The 16694-nt window shown below is 42.1% G+C and overlaps 1 protein-coding gene and 1 long non-coding RNA gene across 2 annotated transcripts in view; one reads left to right on the top strand and one right to left on the bottom strand.

The window, feature by feature from the left end:
• Window positions 1–4705: 4705 nt before the first annotated feature.
• LOC116479706 (uncharacterized) lies at window positions 4706–15129 on the bottom strand. Its single transcript, XR_009212646.1, has 3 exons — window positions 14993–15129; window positions 13786–13839; window positions 4706–4764 (listed from the first exon to the last, which is right to left on the bottom strand). It is a non-coding gene; the product is annotated as an uncharacterized LOC116479706 (long non-coding RNA).
• Window positions 15130–15448: 319 nt separating this feature from the next.
• Window positions 15449–16694, top strand: part of MYO3A (myosin IIIA) — a 276610-nt gene continuing 275364 nt past the window's right edge. The window contains exon 1 of the mRNA XM_032144934.2: window positions 15449–15768. The gene's annotated coding sequence lies outside the window, so the exon portion shown is untranslated. The remainder of the gene's footprint in view (window positions 15769–16694) is intronic.

The raw sequence follows: 16694 nt of genomic DNA, 5'->3' as shown, positions 1-16694 counted from the left end.
ACATTTATTTATTTATTTATTTATTTATTTATTTATTTATTTTGAGACAGAGTCTCACTGTCGCCCAGGCTGGAGTGCAGTGGTGTGATCTTGGCTTACTGCAGCCTTTGTGCTAGTTTTTTTTTTTTTTTTTTTTTTTTTTTTGTAGTTTTAGTAGAGACGGGGTTTCACCATGTTGGCCAGGCTGGTCTCAAACTCCTGACCTCAGATGATCCACACGCCTCGGCCGCCCAAAGTGCTAGGATTACAGGCATGAGCTACTGCACCTGGCCCTAATTTGAAGACTTAAATTAGGCTCCATTCTTGATATCGTGTAACACCTAATTCGCAATATTTTTTATAACAAACTATAATGGCTAATGTGCTATCCCTACAGATAGAGCATGATCTTGGTAGTTTATTTGGTTTTAAACTTTTATTTAGAAATCGTGTTGAATGTATGAATTACAGTCACCATTTGCACTTCTATCACGTCAACTAAGAAATGTTTTGAAATGGGTAAGATACATGAAGAAAATTTTATTAGAGATGTCTGGTTGTGTTAGATCCTTCTAAAGCTTATTTCCATACTCCTTCTTATATTTTTCTATTTATTCATGTTTCTAGTTTAGTCTCATGTCTGAATTCTTTAACTTATGACTATTCCATTCTTCCAAATTATTTTATTAACAGAATTGTTGGGTTACTAAATGGTTGTCAATATTTAAGTTCTCCTACTGTCAATTGATCAGATAATAAGCAAATGACTGGGGTGATAATTTCTGGTCATTTCATTTCTTCCTGGCTAGCAAATCTCAAAATACTAGCTTTGAAGGTATTTTTTAAAATCACACTATCAGAATGTCAAATATTACTAAAGGCTTCACTTTTTTGTCTTTTTTTCATTCAGTCTTTATAGAGACTGACAACAATTACCAACGTGATTGTATTGCAAGTCATCAGGGCAAGGTATTTGGAAAAGTTTTCAATTAGCAATAATTACGCCTCCCATTCCCTCAGGGTCTGCTCTTTCCTATCAACCCAATACATTTATGTTTTATTTTTAGAGACAGGGTCTCACTCTTTCACCCAGGCTGGAGTGCAGTGGCACTACCATAGCTACCACAGCTCACTGTAACCTCAAACCCTAACTACCTACAATCCAACAATTTTTACCAGTGATAACAGCTTCTTCTTTTAACACCCTTCCCAACTGCCTTCATCCCCTAGGTGTGGAACAATCTAGAATTTAGAGCCAGGGGATCTAGGTTTGAATCTTCTAGTTCATGAATAAGACAGACATCAGTTTCCTTATGTCTAACATGGGGATAATAATATTGACTTCAAAGAGACGTTGTAAGGATTAAACATACATGAAAAGAATTATAAAAATGCTATGAATACTTAATAATTAATCTGCATTCTCTTGAGGGCCTTTAATGACTCACACACTGCAGAGAATTTCGGGTTCAGTGATAAGTAAATGGGAAGATATTCTTGGATATCTACAAAGTTTCCTACCTTTTTATGCAGAAGCAAACCTGTGCATTAAAAGACAATCGGCTGGGCGCAGTGGCTCACACCTGTAATCCCAGCACTTTGGGAGGCCAAGATGGGTGGATCACGAGGTCAGGAGATCAAGGCCATCCTGGCTAATGTGGTGAAACCCCTTCTCTACTAAAAACACAAAAAATTAGCCAGGAATGGTGGCATGCACCCGTAGTCTCAGCTACTTGGGAGGCTGAGGCAGGAGAATCGCTTGAACCCGGGAGGCAGATGTTGCAGTGAGCCAAGATCATGCCACTGCACTCCAACCTGCGTGACAGAGCGAGACTCAGTCAAAAAAAAAAAAAAACGACAACCAACCCCACATCCTTAGGATGGCTACTATAAAAACGAGCAAACAAAATATAAATAAAAAAATAACAAGTGTTGGTGAGAATGTAGAGCAATTGGAACACTTGTGCACTATTGGTGGGAATGTGAAGTGATGCAGCCACTATGGAAAATATTGTGGTGGTTCCCCAAAATATTAAAAATAGAATTACCATTTGCTCCAGCAATTCCACTCCTGGGAATATATCAAAAAGGACTGAAAGCAGAGACTCGAAGAGATATTAGTACACCCAGGCTCACAGTAGCATTGATCACAATAGCCAAAAGGTGAAAAAAGCAACCCATGTGTCCACTGACAAATGAATACATACACGAAATGTGAGTTTGTGTTTGAATGCATACCTACAATGGAATATTAGCCTTAAAAAGGAGGGAAATTCTGATAAATGCTATAACATTGATGAACCTTGAGGACATTATGCTAAATGAAATAAGCCAGTCTAAAAACCACAAATACAGTGTGATTCCACTAATATAAGGTTAGAGCAGTAAAATTCATACAGACAGAAAGTAGAATGGGGTTGCTAGCGGCTCAAGGGTAGAACGGAATGGGAGTTAGTGTTTAATGAGTACAGTTTCAGTTTTGCAAAAATGAAGAGTTCTGTGGATGGATGGCGGTGATGGTAGCACAATATGAATGTACTTAATAACACTAAACTGTAAACTTACAAATAGTTGAGATGGTAAATTTTATGTTATACGTATTTTACCACATTTTTAAAAGACAATCAGCCAAGCTGGCATATTAATGTACTCTATTTCTTATCTGTCTGTAAACAAAGTATCTAAACGCCAAAGTCATGTGATTAAAATGCATTATTTTAGGCAGCTTTTATAATAAGGGAAGTCTTCTACACATGCCATGCTCTATAAAGTATAACTGCATAAAAATTGCTTTGCACTGCTTGGGTCCACCTCTTATAAACAGTGCTACCTTGAGTTAGTTACTTAACCCCTCTTAGCCTTACTTTAGTCATCTGTAAAATGGAAATGGAAATTTTTTTCTACCCTTTTTCGTTTTTTTTTTTTTTAAGACCAGGTCTCGGCCAGGCATGGTGGCTCACGCTTGTAATCCCGGCACTTTGAGAGGCCGAGGCGGGCAGATCACGATATCAGGAGATTGAGACCATCCTGGCTAACAAAGTGAAACCCCGTCTCTACTAAAAAAATACAAAAATTAGCCAGGCATGGTGGCAGGTGCTTGTAGTCCCAGCTACTCGGGAGGCTGAGGCAGGAGAATGGCGTGAACCCAGGAGGCGGAGCTTGCAGTGAGTCCAGATTGCCCCGCTGCACTCCAGCCTGGGCAACAGAGCAAGACTCCGTCTCAAAACAAAACAAAACAAAACAAAAAAACCGGGTCTCGCTCTGTTGTCCAGATTGGAGTGTAGTGACACAATCCTTAGCTCACCGCAGCCTCAAATTCCTGGGTTCAAGTGATCCTCCTGCCTCAGCCTCCTAAGGAGCTGGTACTAAGGTGTGTGCCACCACACCCTACTAAGTTTTGTTTGTTTGTTTTTTTGTTTTCGTAAAGATAGGATCTCTCTATGTTCTTTATGTTGCCAAAGCTGGTCTCAAACTCCTGACCTCAAATGATTCTCCTACCTCAGCCTCCCAAAGTGCTGGGATTACAGGTATGAACCACTGCACCCCGCCTCCAGTAGGGTTCTTGTGAGGATTAAGTTAAATGACGTATGCAAAGGGCCTAGTAGACATATGGCACAGGGTTAGTGTTCAATATGCTTGTTTCTTTTTTCAGAGAAACTCATTGAAATGACAATTAATTGTATCTTGACTGTCACAATAAAAAAATTTCAGAAGGACAAATGTATATGGAAGGGACTAGGGTAGTTCCACTGTTTTTCTTGAAGATGATGAGGACATGGCAACCTTGCAGCATACAGACGTACATTTCAGCTTCAACTTCTCTTTGGCACCACAGGAAGCAATCATTCTCAATATTTATCCTCCTACCTATCACCCATCCAATCTGGACTCTGCCTAGTACCAACAATGGCAAAAGCCCCTACAACAAGGAGCTAAAATTATTTGCTATGATTTGCTTTGCCTGAAAGATGCCCCTGTATTTGTTCATAAGCATGGTAGATCAAATGCTCAAAGGTGTAAATTCCTGGTGGGTTTGGGTGAAAAAGAAATGAGTTGGTGACTCTGAAAACATTTTCTAACTTCTTTACAAAGACGTATTTTGTTCTTTTTTTTGTTTTGTTTTGTTTTGTTTTTACATTTACTTAACTGGTTTTCCTGCTTTTCAAACAAAGATATCTTGTACAGAATCTAGTGCCCCATTACACTAATTGGCAATGTAAATATTTTAACAAACTCTGTGGGATTACTTTACCTCAGCTTTAGGTGAATGTATAATTTAATGCTACCAAGACAACTTGCATCATCCCATCACTGGATGCTTCAGCATCAAATGAATTCATTACATGACAAAGGTTTTTGCAAAATTTTGAAATCAGAAGTTAGTTTGCAATGGGGAAGACAAAGCTATGCCTTCTTTTCAGCCCCATGAACCTTCAAAAAGAATGCAAATTGGGAGTTTTATTGCTATTTGCTTAAATCAAAGGGAAGAAATTCTTCCACGAATGCACATGTTCAGAACTCTTGGCCTATTAATTAACTATTGTAACCATAGGGAAGGCTAATTATATTGCTAATCACAAGTTCACCCTGAAACAAGTTGCTCTAAAAATTCTATTTCGTGGTCATTAAATTACCTTTATGTAGTTCCTTGATATCCTTCCTTTGGTGTTGAAGGAAGTTTGCTTTGGAGTGAGACATGCAATAATTATTTTCTCTGTTGATTTTTCCCTCCTTTTTTCCTCTTCTTCCTCCTCCTGCCCCCAATGTGCAGTATTATGGAAGTTTCTGTCAAAGAAGGAAGTTTTAGCAGTAATGCATTGCCAAGGGAAAATGCAATTATTTTGTCAAATAGATTTTTTTCATTTATTATATGATCCACCTTTAGTTGTTCCTATGTTTCCTCATTAGAAGCGATGGATCAGGTTTGAAATCTGGGGTTGTTCTTCAGGGGCACCAGCCTGCCTTTCAGGGTTGATGAGATCGATCATAGGAAATGTGATAGAGCTGGCTCAGCCCAAGTTCCTAAGTGACAACACTACGTCCCGCTCTGGTAGAACCTGAGTCTGTGGCACTCCCCAGTGACAGAACCAGACCCCTAGGTGTGTTAGTGTTGAAAAGGAGCCAGGCAGTTGCTGTGTGAAGCTATTTTGCTACATTTAATCATCTACGTCAGGAAGACAGGATTCATTTATATAATTCAGAATCTTCATTCAAGGAAAGAATATGGTTAGCAAAAAGCTGTAGGTTCTCAGAAGCCATACACGCAATTTTATTTGTATTCCTGCAGAAAACGTAATACCAGGTAATTAAAGTAAAAAATATATATTTTTAAGTGGTATTGCTGGGGGAAATTTCTCCGTCAGTCTTAATTTTGGCTGTCTCTGTTGGAAGAAGCACATAGTTTTAGTATGAGGATTTTCATGAAAGGGAATAATAGCTCAAAGTAGTAGCTATTATTTATTGAGTCAACGAAGTGCCAAGCCCTTAAATGTGATATTGTTTACCGTCCTTAACATTTCTGAACTTTGTTCTTCACATCTTTTTGAAAGGATTAATAATATCTACCTTGTTGAACAAATGAGAAACATCAAGGTTCCGAGAAATTAAAAGAATTATGCAAAATTCATGCACCTAGTGATTTTATGCTGGTGCAAAAGTAATTGGAGTTTTTGCCATTACTTTTAATACATTTAATAGAATCAATCACAGTGGTGACAAAGGCCACTCTCTTTCCATAGGCTATTAATTTTCTTGATTGAAATAGTTGGTGTATTGGAAACACAAGGGAAAGAGTTTTGTAATAATAGCCCTGAAATCCTTCTGTGAGAAAATGATGGTAATTATAATAATGATGACACAACAGTAATAATTATAGCTAATATATAATAATTATGTATTATATGCCATGTAATGTCCTGAGCCCTTATAATGTTAATTTTATTTAATCCTCAAAATAATACTGTGATGTAGACAATATTAGTAGTCACCATTTTCTGGAGAACTAAATCAAGGTGCAGAAACACTAAATGTTGTACTCATTGTAACACAGCTAGTAAGTAGTACAACTGAGAGGTAAACTGAAAATAAATTTAATTAAATGTTTATAGTAATTTTTTTTAAAGCTGCTATCTTAAAATAAGAGTTGAGTTTTGTGATGGTTAGTTTCATGTGTCAATTTGACTGGGCTAAACGGATACCCAGGTAGCTGGTAAAACATTATTCCTGGGTGTGTTTGTGAGAATGTCTCTGGAAGAAATTAACATTTGAATCAGTAGACTGAATAAAGAGACTGCCCTCACCAATGTGAGTGGGCACTATCCAACCTATTGAAGGCCTACAGAGAACAAAGAGGAAAGGTGAATTATCTCTCTCATGTTGATCTGGGACATGCAAGTTCTCCTGCCCTGGGACATTGGACATCATAACTCCTGGTTCTTGGGTCTCAGAAGTCAGGAATGACACGACGGGCTCTCCTGGTTCTCAGGCCTTTGGGCTTAGACTGAAACTATACCACCAGTTTTCCACGGCAGATGGTGGGACTTTTCAGCCTCCAAAATTGCACAATCTAATTCCTTATACCAAATCCCTCTTTATATATCTACATATATTCTATTGGTTCTGTTTCTCTGGAGAATCCTAATACACATTTCATAGGTGACAAAGAAACAAAACTAAATAAACTCTATTGAAATGTAATGACACAAAAGGAACTGCATAACTAAACTTGTTGGCTTTTGTAGCATAGAGAAGTACTCTCATACATTCGCAGCACTTTTATAACCAAAATAGTTTCATTCGATTTACCCTCTTTCTCTGACTGATTCCCTGCCATACTTACCTACTAGGGGTTTTCCACACTGGTAACATCCCGAATGTTTGTTTGCCTGGTTTTGCCTGAATATGTTCAGGATCTCCTAGAGGTTATCTGTAATATTGCACTGTCAATAGGAGACAATAACCCAGTGCATTTTGGCCTGAAAATTCCTCACACCCTAGCATCTGATCATTCAAAGTTAATGGATGCTTCATTGGTTCTGTAAATACCAAAGTCATTCATAATGTTTACAAAATACCTGGTAACTAAATGGAAAACAATAACTTTGCTCTGTATTTTCAGGTCACTTCCCTCCAAAATTGTTTTTATCTCCATCATTTTCCCAACTCTACCATATTGTGAATATATCTACCTAGGAACACCCAAATCACTACTTAATTAAATTCACAATTCAATTCCTGAATGGTGACATTCTGCATGATGCTAATAAATTAAGAATATCCTCAAGGTTACTCTTGCATCAGAGCAGAACCCAGTGGCTAGTTGATGTTCTCTCTTCCATCTCAACCAACTCCAGGAAAAAGGGCTCTGCTACAGAGCGAATTCCCAAATGACTTCTGGAGCTCTTCAGCCTGGGAGGCAGTCATTCTAGTCAGCCACCAGAGGAAATAAAACTGTTTGGCTTCTCTTCTCCACCAACATCATGTCTACGTGTATACGAATGAAAATTGGTTAAAATGAACATCAAAGAGAAACTTTGATTTGCGGAACTCAAGAAGTAAACACTAGGAATCATAGTTTAGGAACAGAGGTAGTCTTCAGAGCAAATGTCATCAACAGGCTGAGGGTGTCACAAAGGGATGAGGTGGGGAGGGGTCCCTCAAGGGGAACAATGTTAATTGTGTTATGCAAGCTCAGAATCCCCATCAGGGAGCTTCCAGCTGTTAATTCCTTCCTTCTATTCCTCTTCTACTTATTACAAGTGCTTGCAACATTTAAAATTCCTAAATTCTTGAGACAGTTCTGGTCAGAAGGTAAACTCTCACACCAGCCATACTTCCACTGGCTGGAGCAAACAGGGAGTAAGGAAGGAATCCCTAGAGATAAGGGTGCTTCAGAGGAGACACTCCTCCTCCACGACACACTGCACCTTCATGGTTTCAAAGGAGCCTCTGTGCTCCACAGGTTCCATACCCCAGCCTTGCCCCACACTCTAATTCCTCTAGGGCCCAACTGTCACCTTTGCCGTGGACCCTGCCCTCCCTGTCCTGCTGAAAATTGCAGCCTCCACCCCTTCACCCACTATTTATCCCCTTTCCCTGTTCTATTTATTTTCACATTTATCAACATCTAAAATACAGTATATTTGCCGGGTGTGGTGGCTCATGCCTGTAATCCCAGCACCTTGAGAGGCCAAGTGGGCGGATCACTTGAGGTCAGGAGTTAGAGACCAGCCTGGCCAACATGGTGAAACCCCGTCTCTACTAAAAATACAAAAAAAAATTAGCTGGGTGTGGTGGTGTGCACCTGTAGTCCCAGCTACTCGGGAGGCTGAGGCAGGAGAATTGCTTGAACCCAGGAGGCAGAGGTTGTAGTGAGCCGAGATCTTGCCACTGCACTCCAGCCTGGGTGACAGAGCAAGACTCTGTCACAAAAAAAATTAATTAATTAATTAATTAAAAATAAAATGCAGTATATTTTACTTATTTGCTGATTTATTTTGTCTCCACAACTAGAATACAATTTGCTTAGAGGCAGAGATTTTTGACAATTTTTTGGGTTGTCATATTCCCTACACTTAGAACACCTGGCGTACAAGAAGCTCTTGAGCCATATTTTTGAATGAACGAAATAAGAAATGACTTATTTTCTTAATTGTTTTTCTAGGTACTGATCCTTTACAAGCAGGATTCTACACCATTGGTATAAGTGTATCTGTCTTTGTTCCCTGCAGAAACTAAGTTGCCGTCCATTAGTATAAGCTTAACAATAGACACTGTAGCAAATTGTATCTATTTGTAGGACCATCACAGTTACCTTCCCAACTGAGTTTCCAGTAGCCCAAGCCCTACTACCCTAATATTAATCAGAATGTGAGTGGAATGTCTGGGCAAGAGCACGTGCACAAAGAAAAGCCAGGGCTCTCTTTGAGAACTTGGCTGTGTCACTACCTTGACATATGACCTTAGGCAGGTGAATTAACCCCAAATGTCCTACTCCATAAAACAGGGAGTTGGAGTAAATGATGTTCAAATAACCTTTCATTCCCATCATGCCTTCTAGCCTCCAACCCAATATACTCCACAAAGGAAAATGCAGGAGTATAAAGATAGACTGCTAGTATTGCTGCAATACAAAGAGGGCTGAAAAACAAACAAAAATAAGAAAAACTCACAGTAAAGATCAGATTTTTAAAAAGCCATGTTAGCCGTAAATATTTGGAAGACAAGATGTCAAATACCTATCTTTACTTCTTTTTATCTTTATTTTAAAATTTTTTTATTGTAGAGATGAGGTCTCGCTATGTTGCCCAGCCTGGTCTCAAACTCCCGGCCTCAAGGGATCTTCCTGCTCTGGCCTCCCAAAGGTGGTCCTGCAGGCTGGCTGGCCTGAGCCACTGCACACATCCACTTTACTTTTTTTTTTTTTCTGAGACGAAGTCTCGCGCTGTCACCCAGGCTGGAGTGCAATGGCACAATCTCAGCTCACTGCAACGTCTGCCTCCTGGGTTCAAGTAATTCTCCTGCCTCAGCCTCCCAAGTAGCTGGGATTACAGGAGCGCGCCACCACGCCTGGCTACTTTTTGTATTTTTAGTAGAGACAGGGTTTCACCATGTTGGTCAGGCTGATCTCGAACTCCTGACCTCATGATCCACCTGGCTCAGCCTCCCAAAGTGCTGGGATTACAGGTGTGAGCCACCGCACCCAGCCCACATCCACTTTACTTTTTAAAGAGTTTTTTGTTTGTTTGTTTTTTTAGATAAGAGTCTCACTCTGTCACCAAGACTGGAGTGCAGTGGCATGATCTTGGCTCACTGCAACTCCCAGGCTCAACCCATCCTTCCACCTCAGCCTCCTGAGTAGCTGGGACTACAGGCATGCACCACCATGCCTGGCTAATTTTTTGTATTTTTTTGCTAGAGATGGGGTTTTGCCATGTTGCCCAGGCTGGTCTCAAACTTCTGAGCTCAAACAATCCGCCTGTCTCAGCCTCTCAAAGTACTGGGATTACTGGCGTGAGACACTGCTCCCAGCCTTAAAGAGGTTTTACACCCTACTTTGTTTTCTCAATGCTTGTCCCTTCTCTCTATCCCCAAAATGTGTGGATTATAAACTTGTCTTATTTATGGTCTTCATTAAGTTTTCTTGGAAAACGCACCTTTTAGAATGAAACTACTTTTAATCTGCAGCTTTGTTTCTAGTTAAGAATCCAAACCAAATATTTACATTCTTATAACAATTATTTGAAATGTTATTGTGTCAATCATGAGATTCAATGCAAGTATCTGATAATAAATGAATTTAGGTCAAGGTAAGAAATAAATAGCAAAAACACAAATTCACTATGCAGCAAATGAGACCTATTCTTCCATTCTATTCATTGTAGCACTGCCCGAAATGTACAGATCAGTAGGAAAATAAAGCCTATGCAGTAGGTGCTATATGAAACAGTTTGCATACACTTGACAAAAGTGCACATTTCAGTTAAATTATATAGCGAAATTATACAATTCCTCCCTCCCACACAGTAACATAATGGCAAAACAATGACAAAAGTTCAAAATTAATAGAGAAATATCAAGTAGAGGCCACCAATAAGATCTTAAAATGTGGAATATTTTACTAACAACTATGTAAGTCAAATCTTGGACTCCTGCCTGAATAGATATAAGATGATCATTTTGATGTACTTGAATGAGTAGTATGTATATGTAAATGTTTCGAGGTCCTGATAGCCACAAAACTGACAATAAAGGCACAACCAGCTAAAAGTGCCCAAAACAATAATCAAGAAAATACCTGTGCCACGTGTTCTAAAAAGTTAATAATGCAAATGATCAGATGATTTAGATAAGGTTAGTAGTGAAAGAATGTGTAGGTTTTAACTGAATATCACTTACATTGGCAACCTTCCATCTTGGAGTATCAGCACATATAGAAAGCAATTTTCCAAACATTTTATAGTTATATATGGCAAAGACGGGTTTCAAATTCAATGCCTAGAACATTTGCAGCACCTAGAAGTACCCAGTAAATATTAATTGAGTAATGAATAAGAAATGGAGGGATGGATTCCTTAAAAGTGGTCTACTATATCCATCATACTAACTCTGGCAAATGCATTTTCCTAGGAAAAGAACAGTCAAGCATATCACAACTAAGATTATAATGGTTCAGTAAGTATAAAAGGGACTAGGAATTCAGTGTGGATACAGAGAAGAGAGAAAGGTCCTAAGAAAGTCCTTAGGACACAGGAAGGCCAAAGCCCATTCTTGGCCCATCACTGGGAAGCTACTTCAATGGAGTTTAGATCATTTGAAGCCTCATGTTTTCATCCTTGATAGCTCTGTGAGAATCAAACTCTAATTTGAGCATTTACAGAGGTGGTAACTTTTGGAATTTATTGTGATAACGAGGTGATTAATAAGATGATGGCCTTTGAGAAATCATTGATTCCTCGCTTCAGTTTCCTTATTAGTAAATGGAGACACCTACCTTATAGGTATTTCCATTAAAGAGGGACATTATGCATATAAAATGAAATAATGCACTAAAAGAAAGTTTGCACTTTTAAAAGAGAGAACTTTTAGACCTACAGGTGATTTACTCTGTTTTCTTGCCTGAGAGGGTCACCACCCAGGCATAATTATAAATGCATGGAGTCTCCTACAAGGGGCTTGAGTAATACATTTGATTTGACTTATTATAAAGTAGAGAGGGCATGGCAGTAGAAAAATCAGGAAACATCTGAATACTCTAGGATGGCAAAGGCCTAGATAAGGCAATATCAGCAGAATAGAGAGAAGGCTAAATTTGAGAACTAAGTTGATTGGGCTGCAGTTCATGTACAAATATCACAAGGTAGGGTTTCTGAAGCTCAGAAAGCAGGAATGAGCAATCTTTCTTCCCTTAATTGATCTCCCAGATCACTGGGTCACTTGTGCTGGGCTCACTGATGAGATGCCATTAGTCTACAAGGTGGAGGTTTGCTCCTGGCAAGTGCATTCAGGTTTTTTTCTCTCTCTCTTTTTTGAGACGGAGTCTCACTTTGCCATCCAGTGTGGAAGCGCAATCTCCGCTCACTGAGATTGCTCCACCTCCCCAGCCTCCTGAGTAGCTGGGATTACAGGCATGAGCCACCTTGCTCGGCCCAGTTCTGCTTTCTCTGAGCCTTTTTCCAAGAACTAGATGGGTGAGTTAAAACTGGAATGAGGCTGGACTGTGGCATGCACCTGTAGTCCCAGCTACTCAGGAGGTTGAGATGGGAGGATCTCTTGCATCTAGGAGTTTGAGACCAGCCTGGGCAACACAAGAGGGAAAATAAAAGTTGATATTGCCAGGTGTAAGATGAACAGGACACATAGGCCGGGCGCGGTGGCTCACGCCTGTAATCCCAGCACTTTGGGAGGCCGAGGCGGGCGGATCATGAGGTCAGGAGATCGAGACCATCCTGGCTAACACGGTGAAACCCCGTCTCTACTAAAAATACAAAAAATTAGCCGGGCGAGGTGGCGGGCGCCTGTAGTCCCAGCTACTCGGGAGGCTGAGGCAGGAGAATGGCGTGAACCCCGGGGGGCGGAGCCTGCAGTGAGCCGAGATCGTGCCACTGCACTCCAGCCTGGGTGAAAGAGCGAGACTCCTTCTCAAAAAAAAAAAAAAAAAAAAGATAAACAGGACACCATGGTTCTTCCAAGGGCAAGCTGTGCTGTGAAATGTCAACAACAGTCCCCTTTTTTGAGTGACTACTTCTTTCTAACTCATTGGAAAATCTTGCTTCCTATGCTCACAGACTACCAGAATATTTGATTTTTGAAATTATGTCACTAAGAATGAAATCTCCCATAATTGTTTGTAGGATCTAACTCACTTTGACAACAGAGACATGGTCCCAATTTACAACTCAAGTACAGAGCTTCAGATAAGGAGTTTCGCAAGACAGTATTCCACATTTATCCAAGGAAACAGAACCCTTGGTCACAGTCCAAACCTCATGTTGACCCCTTACTCCCAGCTGTGCTTTGCTTTGAGCCTATCAAAACTCCACTTCATGGTTCCTCTAGTGTGCAGTATCTCCACTGTAACATTGAGTCAATGAACCTGACTTTGTGGGACTGCAGGTTTTGTCCTTGATGGTGTTAGGCTGGTTGGATTGGACACACTATTCCATTCCGTGTTAATCCCATTCTTTTCATTATTATAGCTTAATTACATGTTTCTTTTTTCATCGTCTTATCAAAAGATTCTCAGGGCTGGAGGCAGTGGCTCACACCAGTAATCCCAGCACTTTGGGAGGCTGAGGTGGGTGGATCACAAGGTCAGGAGATTGAGACCATCCTGCCCAACATGGCGAAACCCTGTCTCTACTAAAAATACAAAAATTAGCCGGGCATGGTGGCGGTGCCCGTAGTCCCAGCTACTCAGGAGGCTGAGGCAGGAGAATCACTTGAACCTGGGAGGCAGAGTTTGCAGTGAGCTGAGATCGCACTACTGCACTCCAGACTGGCAACAGAGTGAGAATCCATCTCAAAGAAAAAAAAAAAGGTTCTCAATTTTTTGGTCTTAGAACCTTCCTTTATTTACACTCTTAAAAAGTTTTGAGGACTCCAAAGAACTTTTATGTTATGGCAATTAAAACTGAGAAATTTTAAAAATATATTTCACTAGTAAGCTCATTGCATGTTAACATGAATAGCGTATTTTTAAATGAAAAATACCTGTATTTTCCAAAACCAAAAAGTTTAATGCTAAGAGTGGCATTATTTTATATTCTTGCACATTTCTTTAATGTCTGGCATAACAGAAGACGTTACCTGTTTCTGCGTTCAATCTGTTGTGATATCACATATTATGGAGCCACTGGAAAACTTCATCATAAATTCATTCAAAAAATGGGAGAGAAAAAGGAGTGGAAAAAAGTCTTATTATTAAAGTAATTTTGATCCTGTGAACCTCCTGAAATGGTTTCAGAGACCGCCCCCCGACCTCCAACAAATTTCCCCTAGACCACACTCTGAAAACCACTAGACTTAGCTCTTCTAGCTTCTGTAGTTTTCATATGAATTCTAGAATATATTTGTCTCTTAATTTGGGAGGTAGTAATTATGTGTTTAACATCTTGTCTTCTCACTTAGGATTCCAGTGAGTTTCCAATTATAAATAGTCTCTCAACAATCCTGCATTTTAAAAATTTTTCCCACTTTTCTCCTATATTTCTCATTTTTATCATTCTTAGTTATTTCATGTTTCTATTGTGAATGGGATCTATTTTTCTATTGCATTTTAATCGGGTGGTGTTTGTCTGTGTTGAGATTGTGACTTTATTTTGCATGTGAGCACTCCGTTGCTCTAATTCTTAAAATCTCCCAGGTATGTCCAAATGGCCATAATTATATTGAATAATATATTTGCTGTGATCTGTTTTTGATGAAATAACTTCTTGATTTGAAGCTGTTCATATATGTTAGGCTACTGATTCAATATAATCCCTATCAAAAGTCCACTGTTCAATTTCTAATTTTTTTTTTTTTTTTTTTTTTTTGAGATGGAGTCTCGCCCTATCGCCCAGGCTGGAGTGCAGTGACATGATTTCCGCTCACTGCAAGCTCCGCCTCCCGGATTCACGCCATTCACCTGCCTTAGCCTCCCAAGTAGCTGGGACTACAGGGGCCTGCCACCATGCCTGGCTAATTTTTTGTATTTTTTAGTAGAGACGGAGTTTCACTGTGTTAACCAGGATGGTCTCGATCTCCTGACCTCATGATCCGGCCGCCTGGGCCTCCCAAAGTGCTGAGATTACAGGCGTGAGCCACCGCGCCCGGCCCAATTTCTGGTCTTGAATATACTGAATGACCTTCTGAAATAGATTTTTAAAATCACATTTTTTCCTTAAGATATGCATTGATTAGGATTAGATGACCTCTCTGTGGTCTCTTCTATAATTCTGATTTAGATAACATGAACGACAGACCCATTGAGATAATTAACAGAATCAAAGGATGTTTTGGTTGTAGTTCTCACCTGTTCAATGGATGAAGGTATAGCAAGACCCAAAATGTCCCTAGAGACTGTTCAAGAGAATCTGGCCATCAGGGTCCCCCCAAGTGAGTCCTGTGTGACAGGAGACCACAGAAGGTCTGGAAAGGATTGCAAAGGACCAGGTAGAGGGTTGGTGACTAACAGGCTGCCTCCTGAGGGTAGAAGTTCCTGCCTTTGACTTCAGCCCCAGCCCCAACCTCCTTAGCAGTCTGAAAAAGGGAACTGGACCCTAGGAGCGATCTCATTAGCCACTCACTATCCCTCTTGGACCTGAAACCCATTACATTCTCCGGGTCCGAGACCCTCGTAGTGTGGGGAAGTTCCCGGGAGGAAGATACTACGCGGGGCCGGAAGCAGAATTTGCTCCAGGCACTGGGCCAGTCCGTGAGGGCTCCAGGATCCAGGGGCCGCCACTCCCTTCTCGCCGGACTCTGGGCCAAGGAGGCGCGGCCGGAGTCCCGGGAAGCCCCTCGGCAGCCAGCCAAGGGCCCTGCGAGGATCTGGATGGGGCAGATGGCGCGGCCTCCACCTGCGGGCGGTGGAGAGCGCAGCGAGAGGAAGAATATTCCCTGCGAGCCGCGATAAGGGGCGCCTTCGGTGCGGTTAGCCCGGGTCAGATCCTCCCGCCGACCTTCGTCCCGCCCCTTGCAGGCGGCCCAGTTCCTCCCCGGCTCGGCTGCCCCTGTCCGCCCCTCGAGGGAGCGCCCATAGCCAGCGTCCCCGTAAAGAAGTAAGGAGGCGCCCGGCTTCCCGCCCAGGTACGTGTCGGAGCAGCGCCGGGGACTGGCGTGGGGCTGCGGTGGGTAGCGAAGCCCGCGCGTCGCTGGAGGAGGCCCCGCTTCGTTGGACCCCGGGGCTTGCGGGGCGGGCCCGGGGCTCCCTGAGCGCCAGGCCGCCGCGACCGCCCGCCCAGGTCAGATCCGGAGGACCTGTGTGTTTGTCGGGGCCTGGGGTGAGAGAGGGGACTCGAGGGGAGAAGTGGAGCGGGAAACCGAGAGGGGGAATGTGAGGCTTGAACGAGCTGGATGGGAGAGCTCGAGGGGAGAAGGAGAGGGATGAACTTGAGGGGGAAACGGGGGCGGGGGGTGAACTCGAAGGGGAGCCAGGAGGAGGGAACGGGAAGGGTGAACGTGAGGGGTGGACTTGAGGGAAGATCTTGTGGGTGAACCCGAGGAGGGAACGCGAGGGGATAGTGAGGGGGGATCTCGAGGAGGGAACGTGAGGAATTAACTTGAGGAGGGAACGGGAGGGGTGAACGTGAGGAGGAAACAGGGAACGGGAAGGGTGGCATGAGGGGTGAAGGAAGATCTTGAGGGGTGAACTTGGGAAAGAAACGTAAGGGGAGGACCTCGAAGAGTAACAAGGGACGAGAACTTAGGGGGCCCTGCAGGGGGACTGGAGGGAGGAGGCGCCGAGTCTGGCGGGTGTCGCCTCGGAGACCTGTGGCGCTCGCGGGCTTGGCGGCGCCGCCCACAGGTGGCGCTGGATCGGCCCGTCCCTGAGGGAACTGCGTTCTGGGTGATTTCTCGGAACAAGCAGGTCGGTGGAGCTGGGCTCCCTGCAACCCCAAATGCATCTGTAAAGGAGTTTTCCTTTTAAGGAGAAAGCAGACAAGAAAAGTATGATGATTATTGAGAAATAGAGAAACCTACCAGGAAAGTATGTCCTTTCAACTCTGCTCACC

The sequence above is a fragment of the Hylobates moloch genome, unplaced genomic scaffold (assembly GCF_009828535.3).
Source record: "Hylobates moloch isolate HMO894 unplaced genomic scaffold, HMol_V3 SCAFFOLD_3, whole genome shotgun sequence".
Classification (NCBI taxonomy): Eukaryota; Metazoa; Chordata; class Mammalia; order Primates; family Hylobatidae; genus Hylobates; species Hylobates moloch.
The sequence above is the reverse complement of the archived record's forward strand: the minus strand, read 5'-3'. Positions and strand labels throughout refer to the sequence as shown.